Below are 17,319 nucleotides of genomic sequence, written 5' to 3' on the forward strand. Positions count from 1 at the left end.
GGACAGACGGACGGAGGGACAGACAGACATCCGGATTTCGACTCTACTCGTCACCCTGATCACTTTGGTATATATAACCCTATATCTGACTCTTTTAGTTTTAGGACTTACAAACAACCGTTATGTGAACAAAACTATAATACTCTCCTTAGCAACATTGTTGCGAGAGTATAATAAAAAATCACAGTTGATGGGCGCTAGAAAAATTATCACCAAAACTTACTCTTCAACTCTTATTGCGTAAGACTTATGTAAAACTCACCGCATAAAATCACAGCCAGTGAAAAACGCTACTCCCTTCCTTCCTTTTCCTTCCTCATCGGCAAAATGTGTGCACAGTGAAAAACGTGGTAAAAACGCAGAAATCAGCCATCTTTGTTTGTTTACATTTGAACAATGTTGCCATTGCCCAATACGCATATATAGTTTTGAGCACAGCTTTGTTTTCAATTACAATTTTTTACAATATACAATATCAAAACTGAAAACAAACTATTAAAAATAGTTTACATATTTATAAAAAATAGCGTTCGACTCTGATTTTGAGTTATTTTATGAAAATTTCAAACATTTTGAAACATATTGAACAGATTGAATTATAAAAGTTGATAATTACTATAATATATCGATATTGGCAACCCTGCGTTGTGAGAGAGCAGTCAGCTGACACGTTTCCACGGCAAAAATCCAAATGTCGTGAATTCTCACGTCATACCACGTCAAAGAGAGAAGGGAGTAGCGTTTTTCACTGTGCAGTTACATTGCGCGCCCATAAGATAGGTCGTGGCAGCTGACACGAGCCACGATTCTACGTTTTTCACTGGCTAGCCTATAACTGTTATTCTGTGTGCAATAAAATTTATGAAATAACTCTCGTTTTGTAATCAAAAAATAAATTTCTACTTAAATGTAAAGTTTATTTTGTGAGGGAAAAATATACATTTTGTTTGTAAATATCAATAGATTTAAAAATAAAAAAAAAAAAATAATTTAGTTTCATAACAACACAGTGAGGATGAATTATACTAGTATGACATTAAATAAATGAAAAAGCGAGTGGTATATTTTCAATCTTCTGCGTTGTAAGCTATTGCCCAGCAGTTGAATCGCAAATATATTTTCATGATTCTCAAAAGGGAAGAGGTAAGGTCTACTAAATTCGCGATTGTTTCGTTGACAGTGAACAACTTTAGATCCCGGTGGAGGACATCCTTTCTCACATAGAGCCCACTCCGTGGTGTGCAGAACTTTATTTTGAAAAAATATGAATTACTTTTAAATTTGAATCGCCGCAATACCGTAGATTTGAATGCCACGTGTCCAAAGCGGCCTATATATTAGCAATTTATTATTCAGACTGAGGCAGGATTTTGGCCTAAGGAGGCAGTATAGCTGCGCCAACTTTAATCTAAGCTGAGTTAGTTTTATTTTTAAGTGATCCAGTGGCGTAGCTACAACATCCTAGCTACGCCACTGAAGTGATCATTTTAAGTGCGCCTTTTCGGTACTGATACCAATGTTCCATTTGGTGAGCTACGGTTCTAGGACAATTTGTTCCATATGCAGTTCTCTGGAAGCAGTATTAGGGTTGCCACTTGATGCTAGCAGTGCAGTATCATCAGCTTAGGTTGCGTGATTATGGAGTCAGAGTTGACCACTGGAAGGTCTGCTGTATAAAGAACTCACCGACTCAAGAAACAACCGGTTCAGCACCAAGGCATTGGCTATTTTTCCTTTAATTTGAATAATAGGCCTAGATGCAAGACTTTGTCAAATACTCGTACTTGGCGGACATCAGGGAAAACAGCAGAGCAATATTTATAATTTTCCATAGCATCAGTCATAAAGTGTTCTACCCTATTACATTGTATAACTGTGCCAAGCAATTTCACTCATTCGTTAGTTGACTGTCAACGCGGATAGACGTGCGTGCGCATCGTTGCGATATTTTCTTAGTGTGTTTTTCGGTGATTTTTCGTCGGTCGTTTGTTTACGCTGTTTTGCAGGCACCGTTATTGCCTGGCGCGTGTGTGGTTCCAGTGTAGCTCCATGTTGTTGGTACTCTTGCTGACTGAACTGCCTGCCAGTAGTTCTGTGGTGAGCATCTGGCGGTTAGTTGGTTCGGTGTCAGAAGAGTCTGGACAGGATTGCCCTAAGCGTGCAAGCGTCTGTCCAGCGTTGGAGATTGCGACTCCTGTAAGGACCAACGGTCGTAACAGCATTTCCGTTTAAGCCCACGGTGCGATTCGGTACAGCGCCACATCGGTCGACTCCGGACCGTTACGGGGACTTTGTCCGGCCGGCGGCCAATTGAGTGGCCTTAGTCCGACCACTGGTTGGGGTTGTGGGCTGTGCCACCGCGAGCACGCCATAATCGACCGCTTGGGTGGTCGCTGTTATTGAGTGGGCCCTTGCGTGGGTTGCACTTTTCAGCGCGTTCAGATGCACGCACCTGGAGAGCAGCTGCTCCAAAGTCTTTCTGTCCTTGAACGGAGTAGGCGTCGCGAAGGAGGGCGCTGCGAAAGCTGTCACTCGTGTCGCGAGTGGCAATAAAGAGGGAACGCGGGCTCTTCCAAGGGGAGATGTTGTTGTTGGGGGTGGGGCAGTCAGCCATGTGGCGGCTGCAAAACGAATTACTGGGGAGCTCAATGAGGTGGTCTTTGAGGCCAAGAGCTTTGATAGGGGGACCGCGAAGGAGCTGTTGGAGCTTGCCTCAAAGTACGAGGCGCTCCTGATGACGGTTATTACCGAAAATGCACATCTTCGCGGTCAGGTAGATGCCCTTAGGGGTAGTTGTGGGAGGCCCTCCTCTTCGGCGCCGAGCAGGTCAATGCCGGCTCCGTCGGCACCGATGCCTGCGCCACCAGCACCTGTGCTGGAGGCAATCGCACCGGTTACGCCGAAGCCTGTGGAAACCTGGTCGGTCGTGGTCAGGAGTAAGGGGCCCGTAACTTCCTCTAAGGAAGTTATTAATGAAGTAGTGAAGGAGGTGGGTCCCTCACTTGGAGTAAGGATCCACGAGGTTAGGCCAATCAAGGGTGGCGGGGCGGTTATTCGCACTCCCTCTGTCTTAGAGAGAGAGAGAGAGTGGCGAATAACAAAAAATTCGGGGAGGTGGGGTTGGACGTCTCTGTCAACCGGAAGTTGGGTCTTCGGGTGGTGGTCCAGGGGGTCCATACGGAGATCCCCCATGAAGAATTCATGGAGGAACTACTTCGGCTGAACCTCCAGGACTTCAGCCCGGCGTTCCAGAGGTCGGACGTGAGGATAGTCAGTCGCCCCTGGAAGGTGACCGCTGACGGTAGCACCAATGTCGTCCTGGAGGGTACGGACAAATTGATGTCCGCCCTCTTGGAGGCAGGTCGGTGCTACATAAAGTGGTTCTCCTTTAGGGTGCGACCGGATAGCCCCGTCGCAGGCTGCTTCCGATGTATGGGATTTGACCACAGGGTGCGTGAATGTAGGGCTTTAGCAGATGTCTGCCGGAGGTGCGGTCAAGAAGGCCACAAAGCTGCCAGTTGCGTCAATGCACCCCATTGTCGCAACTGCGAGTTTAAGGGTAGGTCAGCTGGGCATCTAATGATGTCAGCTGTCTGCCCTATATATTGTGGCATTGTTGAGCGCGCCCTCGCCAGACACTGATGGGTGGGATTTTCCAGCTCAACTGTCAGGGCTCTTATGCCGTAATGTGTGAGTTGGGGGGTTGCATGGTTGAGGGTGGTTGCAGTATTGCTCTACTCCAGGAGCCCTACGCCACCAATGGTGTGGTTCGGGGTCTTCCTGGGGGTTTTAAGGTCTTCACTGACCTTAGAGCTAACGCTGCAATAGTTGTGAATAATCCACGCTACGATTGCGTAGTTGTGGATTCTTCACAACTGGGTATATGTTTAGCAATAGAAGGGGAGTTCGGTAGGATGATTGTCGCTAGTATTTACTGTAAATATAGCGAGCCCCTAGAGCCCTACCTGGGCTACATGGATAAGCTACTACTACTTGCGAGTAGTAGCCCATTTATCCTAGGGTTGGATGCGAATGCCTCGTCCTCGATGTGGTTTAGTAAAGTATCCCGGCATTCGTTTGGATACCAAAGCCACAGTCGAGGCGAGGCATTAAGCGAATGGGTGGTGGCTAAAAGCCTCCACATTTTGAATGAGCCGAGCGAATGGTATACGTTTGATGGGCCTGGGGGCGTGAGCGACATCGACGTGACGCTTATGAATGAGGCAGCAAGTAGGGCTTTTAGTGTTAGGTGGGAGGTTAGGGGGGGTGGGGATTGAGTGATCATAATTTGATTCAAATTATGGTTACTTCTCGATCCCCTCCCCCGCCTTATGTGAGTCCATTGCGGCGATGGCGTACCACTGGTACTGACTGGAACCAATATGGACTCTCGGTTAGGGAAGCGGTATTTTAAATACCGCTTAGTGAATTTGTTGAGTTGGGAGTTGACGAGCAGATTGCTCGTCTCTATGAGGTTGTTTGGGGGGTTAATGATGGGGTTTTTCGTAGGTATGACTGTTCTAAGGTTAGTAAAATCAAATGGTCAAATGGAGGACTGTTAGGCGATTGAGGCGAAAGTTTCAACGCGCCCGACGGACCAATTCTGATAGGCTGTCCCAGCTTAGGTACGAATTTAGTTGTGCGGATAGGGAATATAAAGAGATGTTGGTGAAAATCAAAGAAGAGGAGTGGAGGAGCTTTGTTAGGGAAAATAGGAACGATCCCTGGGGTCAGGTCTATAGGATCTGCCGGGGTCGTAGGAGGGAGGATGTCACCTCTCTTCGCGTCGGTGACACCTTGTTATCGTCGTGGAGAGAGTGTGCGGGGGTTCTGTTAGGTGAGTTCTTTCCTAGGTCGGAGGTGCAGGTACCTCAAGCACAAGAGGTGCCTGTCCCTCCATTAGATGATGGGGAGTTGGGGTACGCCTTTGGCCTGGTTAGGTCTAAACGGTCCCCAGGTTTTGATGGTTTGAACGGAGAGATGTGTAAAAGCTTATGGAAGTTCATTCCGGAATACCTGGAGGCCATTTATGATAAGTGCGTCTGGGAGGGATACTTTCCACGCGAGTGGAAAAGTGCTAGGGTTGTTCCTCTCCTGAAGTCCCCTGATAAGGTCAGGAGCGATCCTCGATCTTATCGGGGCATCAGTCTCGTTCCAGTACTTGGAAAAGTGCTGGAAAGAGTCATGGTGGAACGGCTTCAGGAGCTAACGCGGGGTATGTGGTCGGATAGGCAGTTTGGGTTCAGGAAAGGACGCAGTATAGAGGTGCGTGGTTCTACGTACAGAATGTCGTTAGGGAGAATGTCAACAAGTATGTCCTTGGCATATTTGTTGACTTCAAGGGGGCGTTTGACTACCTAAGCTGGGATCGAGTGGTGCAACGGCTGGAGGAGCTTGGCTGTCCGGAAATTTCTCTTTGGCGGAGTTATTTTTCGGACAGAAAGGCCTCTCTTGTCGGCATGAATGGAAGTGTGGAGATTGGAGTGGTTCGTAGCTGCCCGCAGGGTTCCATCTGTGGTCCATACATTTGGAATCTTATGATGGACACTCTGCTTGGGCAGCTCGAGCCACTCTGTAAGTGTTGTGCATATGCGGACGACCTTCTTCTTATGGTTGAAGGTCGCTCGAGGTCTGAATTAGAGCGGGCGGGAGGAGATCTCTTAGAGATTGTTAATTCTTGGGGTTTAGGTGTGGGGGTGGACATATCGTCCACCGATTGTCCGTGTGAATGGGGTCAGCATCAGGTATGTGACGCAAGTCAAATATCTGGGACTGACCATGAGTGAAAGGATGTGTTTTACTCCACACTTGGCGAATGTGAAGGAGCGACTGCAGGCAACGGTTGGCAAAATACGACGGATTTTGAGGAGCGATTGGGGCCTCGGACGTCGTGCTGTCCGCACCATATATCGTGGCTTGTTTGTGGCCTGTGCCACTTATGGAGCCCCTGTATAATGGGGGACAGCCACGACTGTCTGGGGGTCTCAAAAACTCCTCTCAATCCAGCGTTGCATGATGCTTGCTTGTTTGCCTGTATGTCGCACTGTCTCAACGGATGCGATGCAGGTCTTGTTAGGTGCACCCCCTCTTGACCTGATTGTCATACAGCGTGCTGTTGCATTAAGGTTAAGAAGGGGCTTGAGTGTGTCATTGCTGCGGAATGACTGGATTTCTGACGATGATGTGGAGAGGGAGGGATATCTAGGGAGCAAGAGGCTCCTAGATGATAGGGTTAGGTGTAGATGGCAAGGACGTTGGGACAATAGTCCTAACGGCCGAGTGACGTACGAGTACATTCGGGACGTGGGGTTCGTTGTGGATAACCCAGACTTCAGATTTTGTCTGAGTCTGGGTTTCCTGCTTACGGGTCATTGGCCTCGGAATGCATTTTTGCATCAGAGGCACCTATCGGATACGTCGGGGTGTTTTTGTGGGGCAGTTTTAGAAAACTGGTCGCATTTAATTGCGGAGTGCCCAATGTACTCGGACATTAGGGATCTGGGTGGTATGGGGATTAGCTGGACTGATGGACGATTAGATGCTAGTGGTGTGATCTCCACTAGTCGGAATACCGAACAGTTAGGGTCGTTTGCGCGTGAATTATTTAAGCAGCGAAGGCGGTTAGCTGGAAATTAGGGTTAGTTTCTGTATGATTGGTGTGTAAGTGATGTGTGTATGGGGTCCAACCCCTGGTCACCAGTCCAGAGCCGTATGGAAGCTCAACTGGTAGTAGTTTCGGCTACGAGGTCTGACCGGAGACTTAATTCTGGTACCACGGGGAGCAGGAGCCCTTGGAGTTCGCTCCAACCTGCTCGTGCGGACTGGCCCCTCGGGGAGTATCGTGGTGGTTGTGGTTAAAACCCAAATCGCGGGAAGAACTGACTTTGTCTTTGAATGTGGAGTTGCATTGCAACCGGGTGCCGGACCCAAAGCACGGCAGAGGTTTTAGATGGGCCTCGAACCCTACCAAGGTGGTTAGTGTGTCCATTCCACACTGCCAATTGGTACTGAAAATGCTTTGCATTCTCAGGGCGCTGATCAACGCATTGATTTGATCCGCTGTGCTTTTGAGCGCCGTGGAGTAAGGCTGTCGTCAGCAGGTGCCCACGTAAAACACACCGGACGTTGTGCCAAGCAATTTTCTGAAGCCAAACTGATAATTCGGAATAAGCTGTTTGCCTTCCATAACCGGCAAAAGCCTTCGTAAAAATTTTCTTTCGAATACTTTCGAGATAATTACCCGTAGACTAATTGATCAATAAGAATTAACTAGATGTTCAGGTTTTCCGAGTTTAGTTGACAATCATGCTGATTACGTTTTCGGTTAACGCTTTAAGTGCAAACGCATTAATTCTGTCATAACCTGGTGACTTTTTGTTTGATCTCCTCGTGCACTTCTACAGCATCTATTTCAGCAGTTGGAAATTTCATTTCTCAAGCAACATCAAAAAAATCACCAAACTCGTTAGGAGTAAAGGTGTTTTGGAGGTGTGTGGCAAACACTTCAGCTTTCTTTGTATTGGCTCTGCATCAATAGCCATCGCTGTTAAAAGTTGGTGGGCATCTAGATATCGGCTTATTGTTTTGTCTAGTCGCATTCTAAAGATTATTTACTGTATCTCCTGGTTTGTTAGCAACCAGAAACGTCTCTACGGACTTGTTGCGCAATTTCCAGAGAACATGCTTCAGCTCCTTTGTGGCACAATTGGGAAGTTTTTTATCACGTGTACCGGCGTATTTAGCAGAACTGCGCTGTGATGAGAGGAGATCCGAACAACTGGTAGAGCGTATGTTCATTGAATTAAAACCTTTCGAAAAAGCAAAATCAAGAACGTCTGGAATTTTGTTAGGTCAGATTTCTTTGTTCCTTTGTGCCAAATGCAATTCAAAAGTGCTCTACCTTTGGTATTCGTGATCCAAAAACCCACCACATGTTTTTGGCATTACAGTTACCACCCCCAATGAATTCGCCGTTTGTCGCAGAAAACATTACCATTGCTATCTGAACCCAAGGATATTGAAAAGGTTGAAATTCCGTGGGAGAAATACCAGATTTTATAAAAACTTCAGCTTCCCCTTTGCCATTTCCCCTAGGGTGATTTGACTTTATAAGATCATACCTTGCAATTTTAAAATATGACCGATCAAAGTGAATTTCTGCTAACGGTAGAACATCGATGATGCTAGTTTTGATATAGCCTTGCTTTTACATAAACCGTTGGCATTCCATATGTCTTACTCGCATTTATTAATTGACTAGAGGACCCGTCCACGCTTCACTGTAGCTGATACATAGATAATAATATTATCTACATATATGATATCTATTAGTTGAATTTTTGTGAAGCAACTTGTGTTAGTTTACAAAAAAATGGATCATAAGGCATTTCATGTGTTAGTAAAGCATTGCTTTTTGGGGAACAATACTGTTGAATTTGGGCTCAGGGAAATCCACCGTTGAAAAGATTTTTTCTAAGCTGGAAAAAGGCGAATTGAGCACCGAGGACAATGATGTTCTAAAGATTCGAAAGCTATGTGCAAAATGGAAGCCTCGCAAGTTCATAATCCAATAAAAACAACGAATAACTGATTCTGAGAAGTGTTTGAGCGCTCTTTAATAGTAATTTTTGCGTCGGTGTGTTTCAATAGAAACATAGCTCTATCATTTCCCTCTGGAGTCCAATCGACTGTCATTATAGTGGACTGCACATGATGAACCGGTTCTCAGGTGTGGAAAGACGAAAAGTCCGTTGGAAAGGTTATGACATCAGTCTTTTGGGATGCACGTGGTATAATACATACTCAACGACTGATTACTGAGCAAGTTACAATAGCACTGCGTATTTGGTTGCAGTTCTTTTCTACTATTACAAATACTTAGCAATTGTATTATTTTTGAAGAAGAATCTGTTTAAAATTGTACGCATATATTCAAATGATTCCTACAAACATGAATTTTGATTAAATGCTTTTGATTTAAAATATAATTTTTGTATTTATGAGTTGTATTAAATTTTGACATAAAGAGATAAAAGGTATCCAAATCGGTTCAGCCGTTCTTGAGTTATAAATGGTGTAACTAACACAACTTTCTTTTATATATATACATAGATATAATGAGTTGAATATTGATTTGAGTAAATGGAACAGTCATCTGCAATACTATTAGCAGAATAAGCACTTCGACTTTTTTCAATATTGATTCATCATTAACGACTGACGAGGACATGAGAAGGGTTACATGACTGTACATCAGGGCCGTTCCGTTTATTCCTTGTAATTTAAAAAATCGTTGGGCTGTTTGCTTGTATACTTTGCACCCTCTGTAGAATGCGGTGGGCTCATCTCCACAGTGCTGCTGTTTGCTGTTTGATGATCTAAATTTTCTTAGTAGTTCGACACATAAAACTGCACGACAAAGTCTTTAGGAATTTTGTTTTTTGTTTACGTTGGGCTCAAGATCAATAAAAAATTATTACATTGATGTTTTTGTTAAATAATTTGTGTCATTAGTGAGGGTGACGATCTACATGTCCTTGCTTGGCAAGTTCACTCTTGATGCATTCCAGAGGAGTTGTATAATGAAAACTTTTAGCACTGATATATACATACGTACGTTTCTCTTTCATTTGATATGTTTTGAAATCTACTTTAGCATCAGTGAGAACTCTTACTACTTTTCTATAACCATCACTATCATTAAAGTGCGATCTATGCCTGACTTGTAGGAACACGTATCTTTACCTACAGCTTCCTAAATCTTGGTTAACATGCCTATAATATTACTTAAGTTATCCACAAAATTTGTGGCGGTGGTGGTGGAGAACTTTCAACCAGCAATACGTAGCCGCTTGAGAACTGGAATTTTCCGAAATAGTTTTTGCTTTTTGACGCATTTCCCCTTGTTTTTCTGATGAATCAGTGCCAGAATTTTCTATATCTGAGTACATTGGGACTCACTTTTTATCTGCTGCCTTCAGAGATATCCTTTTGCGTTTAGAGGGAGCTGTCAGCCATTTTGTTGGTAACTGCCAAGAGAACAGCTCAGGATCTGACACCAGACACTACAAACACTATAGCTCCAAATGAACTTTATTTGATTTTTTCGATTGGTTTTTGAAAATTTAATTAGAACAGATTTTTTTTACGAATTTATTTTTCCCGCTCTAACAAACAACTCTCAGTTATAAAGATTCAAAAAGAGATCTATATACATATGTCGGGGATTTGGTTCGTTACATATATGTATAAAAGAAAGTCGTGTTAGTTACACCATTTATAACTCAAGAACTGCTGAACCGTAGCTTAGAATCATGGGACAGACATAATATAATTTTTAACTCTTTATGTTAAAAGTCAATATAATTCATAAATACCAAAATTATATTTCAAATCATAAGCATGTGTTCAAAATGCAGGTAAGACTCATTTGAAAATTTTATTACCTCAAAAAAAGAAAGAAAAAAGTAAAAAAAAACTAACAACACAGAGCTAATACGGAAGAACACTAATTTTCGTATGCTTCTTCTTCTTAATTGGCGTAGACACCGCTTACGCGATTATAGCCGAGTTAACAACAGCGCGCCAGTCGTTTCTTCTTTTCGCTACGTGGCGCCAATTGGATATTCCAAGCGTAGCCAGGTCCTTCTCCACTTGGTCCTTCCAACGGAGTGGAGGTTTTCCTCTTCCTCTGCTTCCCCCGGCGGGTACAGCGTCGAATACTTTCAGAGCTGGAGTGTTTTCGTCCATCCGGACAACATGACCTAGCCAGCGTAGCCGCTGTCTTTTAATTCGCTGAACTATGTCAATGTCGTAATATATCTCGTACAGCTCATCGTTCCATCGAATGCGATATTTGCCGTGGCCGACGCGCAAAGGACCATAAATCTTTCGCAGAACTTTTCTCTCGAAAACTCGCAACGTCGACTCATCAGTTGTTGACATCGTCCAAGCCTCTGCACCATATAGCAGGACGGGAATTATGAGTGACTTATAGAGTTTGGTTTTTGTTTGTCGAGAGAGGACTTTGCTTCTCAATTGCCTACTCAGTCCGAAGTAGCACCTGTTGGCAAGAGTTATCCTGCGTTGGATTTCTAGGCTGACGTTGTTGGTGGTGTTTACGCTGGTTCCAAGATAGACGAAATTATCTACGACTTCAAAGTTATGACTGTCAACAGTGACGTGAGTTCCAGGTCGCGAGTGCGACGACTATTTGTTTGATGACAGGAGATATTTCGTATTATCGGCATACGCCAGCAGCTGTACACTCTTATAAAAGATGGTACCTTCTCTATTAAGTTCTGCAGCTCGAACTATTTTCTCCAGAAGCAGGTTGAAAAAGTCACACGATAGGGAATCGCCTTGTCTGAAACCTCGTTTGGTATCGAACGGCTCGGAGAGGTCCTTCCCGATTCTGACGGAGCTTTTGGTGTTGCTCAACGTCAGCTTTCACAGCCGTATCAGTTTTGCGGGGATACCAAATTCAGACATCGCGGCATAAAGGCAGCTCCTTTTCGTGCTGTCGAAAGCAGCTTTGAAATCAACGAAGAGGTGGTGTGTGCCGATTCTCCTTTCACGGGTCTTTTCCAAGATTTGGCGCATGATGAATATCTGGTCGGTTGTTGATTTTCCAGGTCTGAAGCCACACTGATAAGGTCCAATCTGTTTGTTGACGGGGGCTTTAATCTTTCACACAATACGCTCGATAGAACCTTATATGCGATGTTGAGGAGACTAATCCCACGGTAGTTGGCGCAGATTGTGGGGTCACCTTTCTTATGGATTGGGCATAGCACACTTAAATACCAATCGTTGGGCATGCTTTCGTCCGACCATATTTAACAAAGAAGCTGATGCATGCTCCTTATCAGTTCTTCGCCGCCGTGTTTGAATAGCTCGGCCGGCAATCCGTCGGCCCCTTCCGCTTTGTTGTTCTTCAGGCGGGCAATTGCTATTCGAACTTCTTCATGGTCGGGTAATGGAACGTCTGCTCCATCGTCATCGATTGGGGAATCGGGTTCTCCTTCTCCTGGTGTTGTGCGTTCACTGCCATTCAGCAGGCTGGAGAAGTGTTCCCTCCATAATTTAAGTATGCTCTGGGCATCGGTGACTAGATCACCTTTGGGGGTTCTACAAGAGTATCTCCGGTCTTGAAACCTTCTGTAAGCCGCCGCATTTTTTCGTAGAATTTTCGAGCATTACCCCTGTCGGCCAGCTTATCAAGCTCTTCGTACTCACGCATTTCGGCCTCTTTCTTCTTCTGTCTACAAATGCGTCTCGCTTCCCTCTTCAACTCTCGGTATCTATCCCATCCCGCACGTGTAGTGGTCGATCGTAACGTTGCGAGGTAGGCAGCGTGTTTTCTCTCCGCTGCGACACGGCACTCCTCGTCGTACCAGCTGTTCTTTTGCACTTTCCGAAAACCAATGGTTTCGGTTGCAGCTGTACGTAAGGAGTTTGAAATGCCGTCCCACAGTTCCCTTATACCGAGTTGTTGACGAGTGCTCTCAGAGAGCAGGAGTGCAAGCCGAGAAGAGAATCGTTCGGCTGTCTGTTGTGATTGCAGCTTCTCGACGTCGAACCTTCCTTGTGTTTGTTGGCGTGCGTTTTTTGCTGCACAGAGGCGGGTGCGAATCTTAGCTGCAACAAGATGGTCCGAGTCGATGTTAGGACCTCGGAGCGCGCGCACATCTAAAACACTGGAGACGTGTCTTCCGTCTATCACAACATGATCGATCTGGTTGGTAGTTTTTCGATCCGGAGACAGCCAGGTAGCTTGATGAATCTTCTTATGCTGGAATCTAGTACCACAGATAACCATATTTCGGGCCCCGGCGAAGTCAATCAGCCTCAACCCATTTGGGGATGTTTCGTCGTGGAGGCTGAATTTACCGACCGTAGTGCCAAAGATACCTTCTTTGCCCACCCTGTCGTTAAAGTCGCCAAGCACGATTTTGACATCGTGGCGGGGGCAGCCTTCATAAGCGCGCTCCAAGCACACTGTAGTAAATGTCACAAGGACCTACTCGTCTCTGTCCTTGTCCCGTCCATCGCATTTCTTGGACGGCGGTGATGTCGGCCTTTGTTTTTACGAGGACATCAACCAGCTGGGCAGCGGCACCTTCCCAATTAAGGGACCGGACATTCCAGGTGCATGCCCTTAATTCGTAGTCCTTATTTCGTTTGCCATGGTCGTCATCAAAAGGGGGGTCTCTCATCCGAGGCTGCTGTTGGTTTTTCATTGGGGTGGGCTTTTTACGTGGCGGGTCCCAAACCCAGCGCACAACCCTATGTAGGAGATGTTTCGCCTTCTCACTTTAGCTCGCCTTCGAACGGATGTTCTTAGGCTACCCAGAGGATACTTGGTCAAAGACCGGAAGTAGTGAGCTGCTTGAGCCATGTGTAAAAGAATCGCTCCTGGCCACTCCCAAGTGAATGGCGATCAGAGAACTTTCCTCACTTGCGTGAACTTCTACACATGACTCCATCCTCCGTATGCATGCATACTTAATAAATGTGTAATACTGATTATTGCTCCTGAACAAGACATTTTTTTTTAGGACGAACCCGTCAGTTTTTAATATCTCAACAAAAAATTACTTTACTAGATTATGGCGGAATTACTGTTTTATTTTATATTTAAACGGAAACGATGAAGAATGTACGTACATTTTCAAACTGATCCTTTCTCAAAAATAATAAAATTTTTAAATATTGGGAATGGTAGAATAGAACTGCAACCAACCACGCAGGACAATGGATCATAACTGGTTCATACAAGACTGGTTCATAATGTGCAGTCCACTACGCTGACTGTCGATTGGATTCCAGTGTGAAATGATGGAGCAATGTTTCTGTAATCACACACATATACAAAAATTTGGTTTTATTATGATTAATGAGCACTCAAACACTACCGAGGATCAGCAATTAGTTGTTTTTGTTGGATTATGAACTTGGGAGGCACCCACTTTGCACAGAGCTTTCGCCTCTTTAGGGCGTTCACTGCATTCATTGTCCTCGGTGCTTACATCGCCTCTTTCCAACTTAGCAAATCTCTTTACAAAGGTTGATTTCTCTGTTGCAGAGCCCAAATTCAACAGTAAAGCAATGCTTTACTAACACACGAAATACTTTTAATACATTTTTTTGTATACTAACACAAGTCACTTCATCCAAATACTATATCTCATTAACTAATAGCTCCTCCGTTGTTAAATTTGAACATAGTACATACATATGTACATATCTTTTAAATGTAGAGGCTGACTAGAAATAATATAGATGGTATTAGTAGTATCACACAGCAAAGCTTGGACGGGTCCTCTAGTAATTAATAAACAAATTGAAAAATAATTATTAAACGACTTTTTGTTTATTTCCTCATAACTGTTACGGCTCCTGAAATACAGCTGAAATCGGAGTATAAAGATATCTTAGCCAAATTAAGTGAATATAATATTATGGTAAAAAAATAGTAAGACTTTTTAAGTTAAATTACGTGAGAAATCTAATTTGTCGAAATATTTTTTTTCTATGTTGGTATATAAACGAATTGGTGCTTTAGAATCGGCGATTTACAGACAGAGACGTAAGTGGCATCGCTGGAATATCGGAAAGATCATTTGGGCATAAGATAAGTGAAAACACGTTTGGTTCAAAAATCACAAAATTTTTTCGAAAACCAGCGTCGCGTTGGCTTGTGCGAAACAATGCTTTCCGACTATCAGGATGTCATGAAAAATACTGCCAAAAATAAATACTATTTGAGTGTTATGCGTCGTTTGCCCGATGCTATTCGTAAAGAGGCCGACAATTCTTGGTTTTTGCAAAACGATAATGCACCGTCGCTTACTGCATCGATTCTTCGTGAACTTTTGCCAAATTTTCAATCAATATCGTACCGCATCCACCGTTTTTGTCTGATTTAGCTTCCATTTCTCGCTAATCAGCAAACTCAAACGACCGCTCCGGGGATACCGTTTTGAGTCAATTGAAGACATAAAACGTGAATCGTTACGCGCTTTAAAGGTTATACGGGAAATTGACTTTAACAATTGTTTCGAAGATTCGAGAAAACGTTAACACATTGACAGAAGTCTGTTCGGACTAAGGGTACTTACTTTGAGGGGGACGACATAGATTTTGATTAATAATTATGAACGAAGTCTTACTATTTTTGCTCATTGCAGTACTATTGTGTGTTGATGAAAATGTGTGAAATCGGATTCAAGTATACGAGAGTGCTCGAGATGGCAATCACGACAGCAGTGTTCATAAGTATCACGTTCTGCGTGAAACTTTGGCAACAATATGTAACAAAAATTTTGGATATCTAGTCAGAACTTCCAACAGCACTAATATCATTAGTATAGTTTTTCCTAGTTAGATTTTAACACAAATATAATATTTAAACAAAATACCAAATATGACTGTAAAACATTCACAATTTCGTCAAATACAATAATATGTTGAATTCTTATGCAACATTATTTAATAGTATAAAGTTTTGCTTATATTGGAACACATTTTTATCGCCGCAAATTGCCTGGGCAAAAAGTGTTCGGTTACACCCTTAATCCTTTATAATATAGGCTATGTTCGTAAATGCATCATGACGCGCATCATGACGATTGCATAACAAACAGAACGTTCAGAAATGCCAATATTGCAGCACTGCAATAATCAAGCGTTCAAAAAGACAACACTTCTATCAGTTGTCACTCATAATTTCTATCAAAAAATTGTTTACTGCATTTAACTACGATGTCTGACGAAAAGTGCAAAACTGTTTTATTTTAATTTTTGTATTGAAATTTAGTTAAATTATGTTAATAATAATTGTATAAATTATTATTTTTAAATTTTTAGTGAAAATCTCAGTAATGCGGAGACACAGTTATTGCTAAGAGTACGGTTGAATATGGAGGACGAGTTTAAATCGGGTAGAAGGAAAAAAAATTTATTGTGGAAGAATGTTGTGACCGAAGTTAAAAAAGTAAATGAAAACAATAAAAATTAAAATGAAGTTCATCAGAAAAAAAAATAAAAAAAATTATTCAAATAAAGGAAGGTGAGGTAAAGTAAATTTTTTATGATGAAAACAGAGTGGTAAAATAGTTTCTTCTATCGATTCCATTGATATCATCTGAACCAACACGGCGAATGGGGGCATCTTGAATTCCTTCGATTTCATTGTTGGTTTCCATATCGGCATGTGTTATTGTATCGTTAATATGTTCAAAATAACCTCTCTTATTTATGATAAAATTGTGTAAGATAGCGCAAGCGAGTATTACATTAGGTGTGGCTTTAATGCTCGAAGCTTCAATTTAATTTAAAATTTTAAACTGTTTCTTAAAATTCCCGAAAGTTTGTTCTATAAATACTTTGTCTTTTAAAAGACAAACATTTGTACCTACAAATTTTTCTTTTTGACTTCAATACCCTTCTTTTTCTTAAATTTAAAGAAAATCTATAATTTCTTTGCTCAAAAATTTCGTCTAGTGTTAGATTCAGCAAAATTTCCATTTTAGTATTATACGCGTTCAAAAATGCAAACAAATGTATCTGCAAATTGTCAAAAATTGTATAAGAAGTATCAAACGTCAAACTTGCAGTGTTTCTACTGTTGCTTATAGTGCCCATACACGAGCACACAAGTGCGTTCGATCGGTATGAATTCGTTTGCCCATACACTACACACAAATCCATTTTGCGTTCGTTCTTCACAGAGTTAACATATGCGACAGGCAAGCGGAACATTTCTTGGAATTTATTTCTAATGTAGCATTTTTATCTATTTTATTGTATTTCGTTAATAAGTTATTCCAACTTTTATTTTTCTTACACTAACTATGTATATGTATGAGCGTTTAGGCAAAAAGCGAAAACTTTGAAGCGTGATTTCTCGGTTTTTAATTTTTACGATTATTCTTAATTGACGGGCAGGATAGGAAAAAAACTAAAAGTCGTATGGAATTAGGGCAAAGTTTATTATCATTGACATAAAATTATCTTATATTTAAACTAAAAAAAATATTAAGAAAAGTCAAGTTTTAACATATTTTTAAACAGCATAAAGTAAAATTCTTTTGATCAGAAGCCACTATTTCTTCAATTTTTAATAAAATTTTAAATTCTACACATTTTTTTGGAATTTTCTTAGTTTAACTAGAAGATAAATTAATAAAAAATATGAATCTCTTTGAATTTTTTGTTTCCGATAGAAATTGCGACCTGCATCCTGCCAGCCGTCCGAAAAATTTACATGCGAGATGCATCGGGTAATTGCTTCCCAAAGGCAGAATATCAAAGATT

General features: G+C 42.4%; 1 long non-coding RNA gene across 1 annotated transcript; it reads left to right on the forward strand.

Moving 5' to 3' along the window:
* The first annotated feature begins 15,592 nt into the window (after positions 1-15,592).
* LOC126764990 (uncharacterized) lies at positions 15,593-16,008 on the forward strand. The gene is made up of 2 exons (XR_007668208.1): positions 15,593-15,779; positions 15,871-16,008. It is a non-coding gene; the product is annotated as an uncharacterized LOC126764990 (long non-coding RNA).
* The last annotated feature ends 1,311 nt before the right edge of the window (positions 16,009-17,319 follow it).

The sequence above is a fragment of the Bactrocera neohumeralis genome, unplaced genomic scaffold (assembly GCF_024586455.1).
Source record: "Bactrocera neohumeralis isolate Rockhampton unplaced genomic scaffold, APGP_CSIRO_Bneo_wtdbg2-racon-allhic-juicebox.fasta_v2 cluster10, whole genome shotgun sequence".
Taxonomy (NCBI): Eukaryota; Metazoa; Arthropoda; class Insecta; order Diptera; family Tephritidae; genus Bactrocera; species Bactrocera neohumeralis.